The sequence below is a fragment of the Ursus maritimus genome, unplaced genomic scaffold (genome assembly GCF_017311325.1).
Source record: "Ursus maritimus isolate PB19 unplaced genomic scaffold, ASM1731132v1 scaffold_9, whole genome shotgun sequence".
Taxonomy (NCBI): domain Eukaryota; kingdom Metazoa; phylum Chordata; class Mammalia; order Carnivora; family Ursidae; genus Ursus; species Ursus maritimus.
In genome coordinates, this window is record NW_024427107.1 from 79078965 (window position 1) to 79088738 (window position 9774).

Genomic DNA, 9774 nt, shown 5'->3' on the forward strand with positions numbered 1-9774 from the left:
GGGAGCAGGACGCGATGGGGAGCCACAGCCCTGCCCTGGGAGCCTGCTCTGCTGGGGCCCAGGGCGCTGACGTGGATCAGACCCCCCCTGAGCCTACCTCCCACCCCCAAGTACGCAGCCCCAGTGGCTGGGCCAGTGGGGGGGTGCTGCAGGAAGGGAGGTGCTCGGAGGCTGGCAGAAGGCCGGCCCCTGCGGCTCTCCTCGGCTCTCCTCTCCCACCCACACAGCTCATCGGGACTCCTGGCACGGAGCTCCCAGGTGGGCGGAGGCAGGTGACAGGCGACAAGGGGGGCTGCTGTCAGCACTGCAGCACAGAGCCCAGTGCCGCAGCCCAACTCCCGCGGGGGCCATCTCCCCCTGGTTCCCCTCCATCCTCCATGGTCTGGGTCCCAGGAGCAGGGGAGGGCTCTGGAGATGCCACAGTGACCTGTCCCTACTGCTGCCATTGCAGAGATGGGGGACACCAAGGGGGAGGAGGAAGCCCAGGGGACAGCAAGGACTTGTGCCCAGTGAGGTTGTGGGCCCACAGCTTGGGGCGCCACGCGTCACTGCTGGGTGCTGAGGCCAGCACCAACTCAGCTCCCAAAGCCCCCTGACGGAAAGGAGGGGATTCAGGCTCAGCCTCCGGCCCTGGAGTCAAAGGAGAGGCGGAAGGACACGGGCTGCCGCAGGGGCCGGGGATGAGATGAGGCCGCCGTGGCCCCAGGGCCCAGGCCAACGGCAGCCCAGCTGGGCGGCAGCACCCACGGGGGGCAGCTGTGGGGAGCGGGACCCCGCTGGCAGTGATGGGGTCATGTGCCTGCTGGGGAGGCTGGGGTAGCTCGCGGTGTGAGTTTCCCACAACCACCTCCTTTCTGCACCCCTTGCTCCAGAGCACGAACCCCAGGGGCCCTTCTCAGCCCCTGTCCATGCTGCCCCCACACACGCCTCCCCCCCACACGTATGCACACCCTGCCACGCACGCACACACGCACGCACACACCCTGACACGCACACGCACACACACCCTACCACACACACTTGCACGCCCTACCACACACACGTGCGTACGCACACACCCGTCACACGCACGTGTGCACACACGCACACACACACACAGGTGGCCCTGAAACTCATCCATCAAGGATGCCATGGGTACCACAGCCTGGTTCCCATAGCAACACCTGGATGACGGGACAGGGGAGAAGAGTGGAAATGCAGAGAGACACTAAATAAAGAAAAACAACTTCACAACACGGGCATGCAGAGAGAAACACGCGTGGAGGGACGGCCCCGGGGGTCCTGTGGGCCGGCAGGGGAGCTGGAGGAGCCTGCTGCCTTCAGGAGAGGTGCTGAGGTCTGGGGCCAGAACTCGAGCTCTAGGTGGACCCCAGCTCCAGCCCCTGGGCCGCGTCCCCTCCTGCACCCCCACTGAGAAGCCTCCTTCTTGCCTCTGTTCCCACAGGTGCCCAAGGAAGGACTTAGACTGCCAGCCCCAGGCAGCGGTGCACGTGGCCACGTCCCACTTGTCCTTGACAGAGAGCCCCACACAGCGATGGTTTACCTGCTCGAAGGAGCAAACCCCAGTTGGGGTCTCCTCAGAAGCTTCGAGGAACAGCAGGAACACACAGAGTTCCTTTCTGCCAAGGACACGCTCCTGGAGATGTGGGGGTCTGAGTGGACCCCAAGCTCTTGCTTCATCCAGGGATCAGAGGCAAGCAGTGTGTGCTCCCCAAAGCCAGGTCTGAATTCTCACAGACAAGAACTCGTCGCACAAACAGTTTCAGCACACCTCATCCAGGCCAGGCCCTGGGGGCAGTCGGGGCACAGGTGGGGCCTCCAGTCTGCAAGCCCCAGCCACCCTCCTACCTGTGGTTCCCTCTGTCTGGGAGGTGTCAGATCTCCCATAAGGCCCTCCTGGCCTGTTAGGTGGGGCCGGTGTCTCCTGTAGTGGCCAGAGCAGAGCCCACCCGGGGGTGTAATCAGAAGAGGGTCTCTGAGCAGCATGGCCAGCGCCCACCCACTCCATGATGGAGGGTCCCCCTCGTCCCCATTTCCCCTGAGTGTGGAGACAGACTGACATTTTCTGGCAGAACTGTACCAAGCACAGGGCAAAACAGAGACAAGATAATTACGGGGATAACAGAGGCTAAAAATAGCCCTCCTTCACAGCCCAGACTCCTGCCATGGAAGACGCCAGACGAGCCAGCAGCCAGAGCACGGGAGCCCGGGGCCCTTGGAGGAGAGCAGTCCCCAAGCACAGAAGGGCAAACAGGGGGCACAGGGCTGGCCCAGCGGTCTCTGTTTTCAGAAAGTGCCAAGCAGGTGCCGGGACAGGGAGGGCCAGGGAGAGTCCACAGAGGTGACACCAAGGGTGGGCAGAAGGGTGGAGGCCATGGAGGGGAGGACACGAGAGAGCAGGATGGATGAATAGAAGTCCAGCAGACGGGGTGGAGGTGGGACTATCATGGGTACTTTGTGGCTCCCCGTGAGACGTCCAGCGAGGCGAGCAAGGTGACGTCCCAGAGGGCATCAGAGGTCCCTGCTCGGACCCTCCTTCTAGAGCCATTTGGTTACTCTCGCAGCAAGGGGCTCACTCCCTCCTCAGGTTGCTGCTGTCCCTGGGGGAATGGCCTCTAAGTAAGACTCCCCTCCTTCGGGCACCCTGAGCCAAGGCTTGCCCTGCCCTGAAGGGGCCACAGCTTAGAGACGCGACAGTGGCTGGCACCCAGTGGCCACAGGTCAGAGCCACGCTTGGGGCCCAGCCGTGGGGAAGGGACTCAGAGAGGGACACCTGGCACTGCCAGCCCTTTCCTGGGCTGAGCCCAGGGGGCTGTGCTCAGAGGTCACTCGGGGGGGGCCTGTGCCCAAGGTCCAGGACTCCTGCAAAGAGGCACGTCAGAAGGAGGAGGCATTCTGGAGCCGTTCCAGGTGGACAGAGGTGGGCAGCAGGAGACAGCTGGGGAGAGCCAGGCAGAGGGCAGGGGCCGATGGGAGAGGACTGGGGAGGAGGTTTGCTTCTAGGGGATTCTGGAAGGACGCAGCGGCTGGCAGGACCGGAAGGGCCAGAGGCGGTTGGAGAGAGACAAGGAGGCAGAGGTAGAGACAGAGGGGCGGGGGACAAGGATGCCAGGGAGGTCTGCAAAAGGGGGGTGTGGGCGATGGCGTGGCACCCCCAGCAGCACTGCGGGGTGGCAGCTGGAGGCAGGGCTGGGTTGGAACTTGGGCTCTACGCAGAGGCGGCGGCGGGGCGGACACCTGGCAAGCTGGGTCTTAAAGGTCTTTGTATTCCAGGACGAGGGTCTCCGGAAAACAGATCAGCACAAAGGGGACACAAAAGCAGACGCAGTGGGCTGGCGTGGTCCTCCGAGGGCAGGAGCGAGCGGTGCCCACGCAGAGCAAGAGCAAGCGAAGAGCATCTGAAACTCCGGGAAAAACAAAACATAAGAAAGGAAATGTCATCACAGGCCACACCCTGGGGGAAGAGAGCGCACTGAGTCTGAAATCCACGGAGGTGCTGGCCTCTGGGGAGAGGCAAGGCGCGTGGCAGCTCCAGGCAGGGTGGCGGCCCTGGCTGAGGCTGGCACGGGGTTAGTGGCTGGCCCTGCCGCAGTTACAGAAGAGACAGGGGACCTAAGCCAGCTTGCCCTGGGGAGGGGGGTTGGGTGGGGAGGATGGGCAGGGTCTGGGTGCTGGGGTGGGAGCATCCCGGCCCCTCCTAGTCTCCCAGCTGGGACTTGGGGGCCCCCGTGGGGGGGTCAGTCCTGGGGGGCCAAGGGTGTAGCCTCAGTGCAGCGTCCAGTGCGTGGTGGACTCGGGAGTGCAGAGAAAAGAGCAGGACTGGCCAGAGGTGGGGGTGTAGTGGCGGCTCTGCGGGGCTTTTGGGGAGCAAACCCCATCCTGACAGTGGCTTTGCTTCTGGAAAGGCCACCCTTACCCTGTGGTTCAGCTTCAGCTCCACCCTCAGGCCACGCTGCCCTCCCCTGTGTCCCCCAGGGTGGCCCGGGGTCAGCACTGGGGTTACCGGGCCATCTGGGGAGGGTGGGTTTGGCGTGGCTAAAGGGGGAGGGGGTAGGTGAGCAGGGGTGCCCGCATGGGGCTACAGAGGGCAGGAAAGACAGGAGACAGAGGATGGGGCCCAGGAAGGGACACTTGCTCCCTGATGTCCTGCTTTCCCTCTTGTGGGAGGTTCAGCCCGAGGTGGACCAAGACTTGCAGGAGGCTATTTGGTTCACCTGGTGACTCCCTGTCCCCGGGACCTCAGTCCCCCATCCGTGCAGGCCAGCGGCCGGGCAGGCTTGGATCCTCCCCCGTCACGGGAAGTGCTGCCTGAGGGCTGTGATGGGGCCTCCAGAGCCACGAGCTGGGGGGCTGGGTCTGCCTGGCCTCCTCCTGGGGGACACCGGCTAATGGCTGCTCGGGGGTGCAGGACGGGTGGCACCCAGGGAGGAAAGGGAAAGCACAGGGAGCCTCATGGTCCGGGCTGGGTCTGGAACCAGGGGCAGGGCCCTGAGCTGCAGACTGTCATGTAGCCCGTAGGAGGCCCACAGCAGAACCACGGCCAGCTCAGAGCCCACCATTTCCTTTGCTGTTGGGGAGAAGCACATGTTCCAAGCAGGCCCCCCACACACACACACACAAAGGCAGAATCAGTGAGGATGTGGGCTCAGAAACATCCCTTCAGTGAGGCCATTGTTTCCAGCATCTTCCAGGCAGTAGGCATGGGGAGCAGGAGTCTGGCTGGTTCCCTTCAATCTTGGGCATGTCCTTGCCCCTCCCTGTGCCTCAGTTACCAGGTTGGGAAGACGGGCCTATGGAAGGGAGCCGTCCTAGGGGAGTTTTCCTAGAGGACTCCATTCTAGGGGAGCTGGTCCTACTGGACCCCATCATGGTGGAGCCTGTCCTAGGAGAGACTGGCCTAGGGGTCTGTCATGGACAAGCCTGCCAGGGGAAGCCTGTCATAAGGAAGAGAGAGAGACAGAGATAGACAGAGACAGAGAGAGATGGAGACAGAGACAACAGAGACCCAGAGACTTCACCAAAGAGGCCACAGTGAGAGGGAGAGGAGGGGGAAGATGGAGCCCAAGGTGGCAGAATGGGGGTGAGACAGGGGGCTTCGGGGACTGGAGAGATCAGCTGGGTGGTGGTCCCCAGTCACTCAAGGGACACACAGCTCCAAGTTATAACTCTCCAGCCAAGTGTCCCTTCAGGTTCTAAGGGACACAGCAGTGCCGCACGTGTGTAGCCCATTGAAGGGGCGTTAGAATAATGTTTGGTCCTACTGATGTCTTCAACCCTTTCAAGCTACAGCCATACCAATATCACCATATTCTACAGGGAATCTAGTTTTTCAAACTTTTGAAATTTCTAAATACTTAAAAATTATTATAAACTCAATAAATTAGGCTTAAAAAAGGGTGATTCTTAAGCTCTTTCCAGTGTTCCAATACTACACCTAAAATTTTATATGGTTTCTACCTGAAGTCACAAGTCTACACCAGCGGCCCCATTAGACACTTCATGTTGGCATCACGAGCTCCCCCTTCCCTCCATCAGCCCGATCTTCTCCGGTAGGAAAGTGCCTAGAGTGCGAAGCACATCGAATTCTTGACAAAAACGGTAACACTAGGGGTTTGATTCTGTGGAGTTTCTACGTTAATCCCAAATCCCCTTGGAGTTCAAATCCTTTACGGACTAGAGAGTCACATCACCAGGGAAGTTACCCCACCTGGAACAATTCTCAAGACCACCCTCACTTCTGATGCCAACTGCAGAGTCTGGGGTCCCCAAGACCCCGTCGGGTCCGCCGATGCGCTCGAAGGGCTCCCAGAGCTCACGAGAGCTGTCATGCTCACCGTTCCGGCTTGTCGCAGGGAAAGGTCACAGACTGCTATCAGCCAGGGGAAGGGGTGCCCCGGGCAGGGCTCAGGAGGGTCCACACCGCCTCTCCCCGTGGAGTCGCGGGCAGCGTGAGCTCCGCTGGCCCCGAAGTGACAGCGCGCAGGAGTGTTGCCAGCCAGGAAAGCCCCCAGCCTCGGTGTCCAAGGTCTTTATCTGGCTTCTGGTCACGCAGACCTGGACGGCTGCCCGCATGGCTGACCTCAGTCTCCAGCCCCTCCGGAGGCTGAGCTGATACTGTGTGGCCCAGAGCCCCAGGGAAATAAGGACACTAGACTCTGGACATCCCCGGGCTTGGCGATGACCTCCCAGCAGCCAAGGACAGAGGCCAGACCTCCCTTGGGCCAGGTGAAGTTCACATCACCCCAATTTTCCATGTGGCCTTCTGCCCTGCAGCTGTCCACTGAAGTCTCCCTGCCCCCCTCCTAGACGCAGCTGGGTGTGGACCTGTGACTGGAGTCCCTGGGGCCGGTGTGGGTGGCAGTGATGGGCCTCCTGCCCGGGCTTCTCTGGGCCTACAGACTGTGGTATGCTCTTCCTGCCTCTTTGCCCTTCCTCTGGCTTAGGTCAGCAGACAAGGACAGTGGCCTGGCGGTGACAGAGCCCTGGAAGGTCTGAATTGGACGAGGAGGCCAGGCATCAACCACACGCTCACGGGACGGAAAAGAAGCCATTTCGTTGGGCCTCTTTGTTACAGCAGCTGGGCCTCACTCTGACTCATACCCTGTCCCAAACCCGATTCTCAGGCTGGCCCTTGCAGATGTTTAACCACCAGGGCTAAGGGTCCACCCCCAACAGCACATTAAGGGGACGTGCAAGACCTTCATCTCAGCTGAGCCTCAGAGGGACAACAGGGAGTAACAGTCTGAGCAGCTACCCCACCCGGGCCTCCGCCCTCCCACCCTCACGCCAGATCTATGCGCGGACTTGATTTTAGAGAAAGGGTAGCCCTGGGGCTGGAGCCCTCACCCACAGGGCTCAGAAGGCTCGCAGCAAGCTGGGTCTTGAGGGTGAGCCTGTCCCCAGTTCCAGCTCTGCTTCCCGAAGGCAGGCAAGCACAGCCCCTCCCTGTGCCTCAGTTTCCCCACGCGCTCGTCAAGAGAGGAGGCTGGGTAGCCTGTGATAATGGGTGGGCAGAAGAGGGAGGGGTGAGTGAGGCCTGTACTGGGAACATCCTGTCGTGGGACGTGGCTGGGTGGCTGGGTGTGGGCTCCCCCACGCCACCCCGCCTGGCTCCGCCCTCGCCCTCGGCCTTTTCTCTGAGGATGCAAAGACTCAGAGCTGCGTCCCCAATTACTTGAAGTGCTCAGATAGCCTGTCTCACAATCATCCAATTACAGGGAGTAACTTTTTATTATTAAAAAGAAAGCACCTGCGGCTCCCAGCTCTTGGTGTGAGCGGTAGTGTGTTTCCAGGAGCGATCACTGCCTCTCAGGCTTCGCCGTGGGGCCCCAGCCTCCTGTTCCTGTCAATTTCCTCTCCCCATTCTTGCCAGAGCTCCCATTATTCAAAAGGAATAAAAGTGAAGAATAGGGAAGAGGAAGCCTTTTCACCATAGAGCGCCTTGCTCGGGGCCGCCAGCCCTCTCCAGGCAGAGGTGACGACATTCCCTCGTGGTGGGTGGTTCTTTCTGCTCTCGCTCACTTCCTGCCTCCCCTGGTCTCCTCCTTGTGGCCTGGCAGGGCTCCGTGCTCCACCAGGACCCTGCAGCGAGGCTCTAGCTGGACCAGCCCTCCCCATGCTGGGCTGGGCTCACACCACCTGCACCTGCCCTCAGCCCTGGCCCAGCACCCCACAGAGCAGAGCAGCCCCTGTGCCGGGTAGGTAACCAGGACCTGCCCATGACTGTGGCATCTGTGACGGTCAGCTTTACACGTCAGCCTCGCTAGGGAACCATCCCCCCACAGTCAATCAAACCCTAATGTCGGTATTGCCTGGCAGGCCTTTGGCAGGTGTGACTGAAGCCCAGAATCAGTTGGCTTTACATAAGGATGATCGCTGAGGTCATCTGGGTGGGCCTGGCTCAATCAGTTGACAGGCCCTCACCACGGAGCTGAGCCCTTGCTCAGGAAGAAATCCCACAGCAGCTCAGCCTGGGCCCCAGAGGTCCAGCCTGCCCCACAACGGAGCAAACAAACTCCTTGTAACCAATGGCTCACTGTCCACCTCCACTGGGCCTGCTTCTCCTTGAACTCTGGCTGGTCCAGGGATTTGAGCCCTCTCCAGGCTAGCTCTCCCCCCACCGGGGGCCTTTGACCCCACAGAGGCCGGCGAGGCCGACCACCCACAGGGCACGAGATGGCCCTCGACTCTGTTCTTAAACCCACAGGTGGGTTTATATTAGTGATAGTTTGCCCATTTTGCAGATGAGGAAACAGGTTTATGACCCAGGGCTTGTCAGGCTCACCTCCCAGCAGGGATCTTGCCTTGCCTGGGTCCCCAGGGCTCGGTGCTGGAGAACACCCCTAGGCAGAAGCCCTCGGCCTCCGTGTGGACTGAGCCCTGGTGGCAGGACAGCTCGAAGAACACCCCTAGGCCCCAGCAGAGCATGGGCAGAGTATGCTGAGGGGCAGCCCTCGGCTCAGCCAGGAGGATGTCTCCACCAGTCCCCCACTGCTGGCTGCCTCTAGCCTGGGGGCCACAGGGCATTGGCTTCCAAGAGGGGAGCCCCTAAGGCCCTGCTCCCCTGAGCCTCCAGGACCCTGGCCAGCTGGCCTGCGGGGTGATGGGGCTGTGCTCCCCTAGGTTCCCTAAGACCCTTCAGTGCACTCATGGGGCTTTCAGGGACCCGCCACCTGGAGCCACCTGCCTCCACACTCCACGTCAGCCACCCCAAGCCAGCAGAGAAACAGCACGCACCAACAAGTTTCACTGTTTTATTAACAAAATGTTACAAAAGAGTCTGTCTTCAGGTAAGGTGGTGGGGGTGGGTACACACGGCCTGGCCCGACGTTCAAGGCCAGAGCCGCTGGGGACAGGGGGACCGGCCACACCCTCTTGAGGACCCCAGGGCCTCCCCATAGCCTATGCCAGCCTGTGAGTATGGGTTATGGCTTATGTGCAAAAATAAAATCTGGGGGGGCTGGCAGGGGCGCAGGGTGGAGGGGCTGACAGAGTCATGGGCAGCCATCAGTCTCCTGAATCTGGGAACCCCCACCGGACAGGCATAAAGGAGAACCCCAGCCTGGGCCTGCTCGGGCTGCAGACACGAGTGGCCAGCCAGCACCAGGGACAGCACCAGGGCGTGGGTGCCGGGACAGGTGGGGGTCTGGGCCCCGGCAACAACGGCGGGGCCTGGCAGAGAGCCTGCATAAGGCCAAGGTGCACGGCTTCTAGGATCTCCTGGGCCTGGGGCTACAGGCAGTAGCTGGGGCTGTGGCCTCAGCCTCAGAGCTCCTGGAAAGCTCTGGCAGGAGAGGATGGCCGCCGTGCCCTGGGCAGGGGCTCCTGGGCTGGAGCGACACAGGGCGCAAGGTAGCAGACCCTGACTCCAGCCACAGTGGCCCTGGGGGCGGGCAGGCTGGTGGCCAGCGGGGCAGGCCTAGTGGCAGGCCCTGGCCCTCACGCTGGCCCGTGTTCATCACCAGCTTTCTGCTGGGCCCGCCCTGTCTGCGGCTCCTCTGCGGACCTCTGTGTCTCCTCGTGTGCGGGCAGCTGGCAGGAGGAGAAGGAGGGGCAGTGCCGGGCATAGTGGCGAAGGCTCCGTAGGAGCCTTGAGACCTGAAAGAAAGACGCAGGCGTCAGGGACAAGCTGCAGGCTGTGAGGGGCTGCACGGGAGGGGTGTGGGGTGGGTGTTACAGGGCTGCTCCTCAAGGACCAAGCCCCCATGGTGGGCTGCCTCTCAGCATGCCCAGAGTGCTGTGTTGGGGGGCACTGGGCCTGGGATCCCAGGGGGG

At 61.7% G+C, this 9774-nt stretch overlaps 1 protein-coding gene across 1 annotated transcript in view; it reads right to left on the minus strand.

Moving 5' to 3' along the window:
- Positions 1–8739: 8739 nt before the first annotated feature.
- ARC (activity regulated cytoskeleton associated protein) overlaps positions 8740–9774 on the minus strand; it is a 3195-nt gene continuing 2160 nt past the window's right edge. Inside the window, exon 3 of the mRNA XM_040626069.1 lies at positions 8740–9597. The gene's annotated coding sequence lies outside the window, so the exon portion shown is untranslated. The remainder of the gene's footprint in view (positions 9598–9774) is intronic.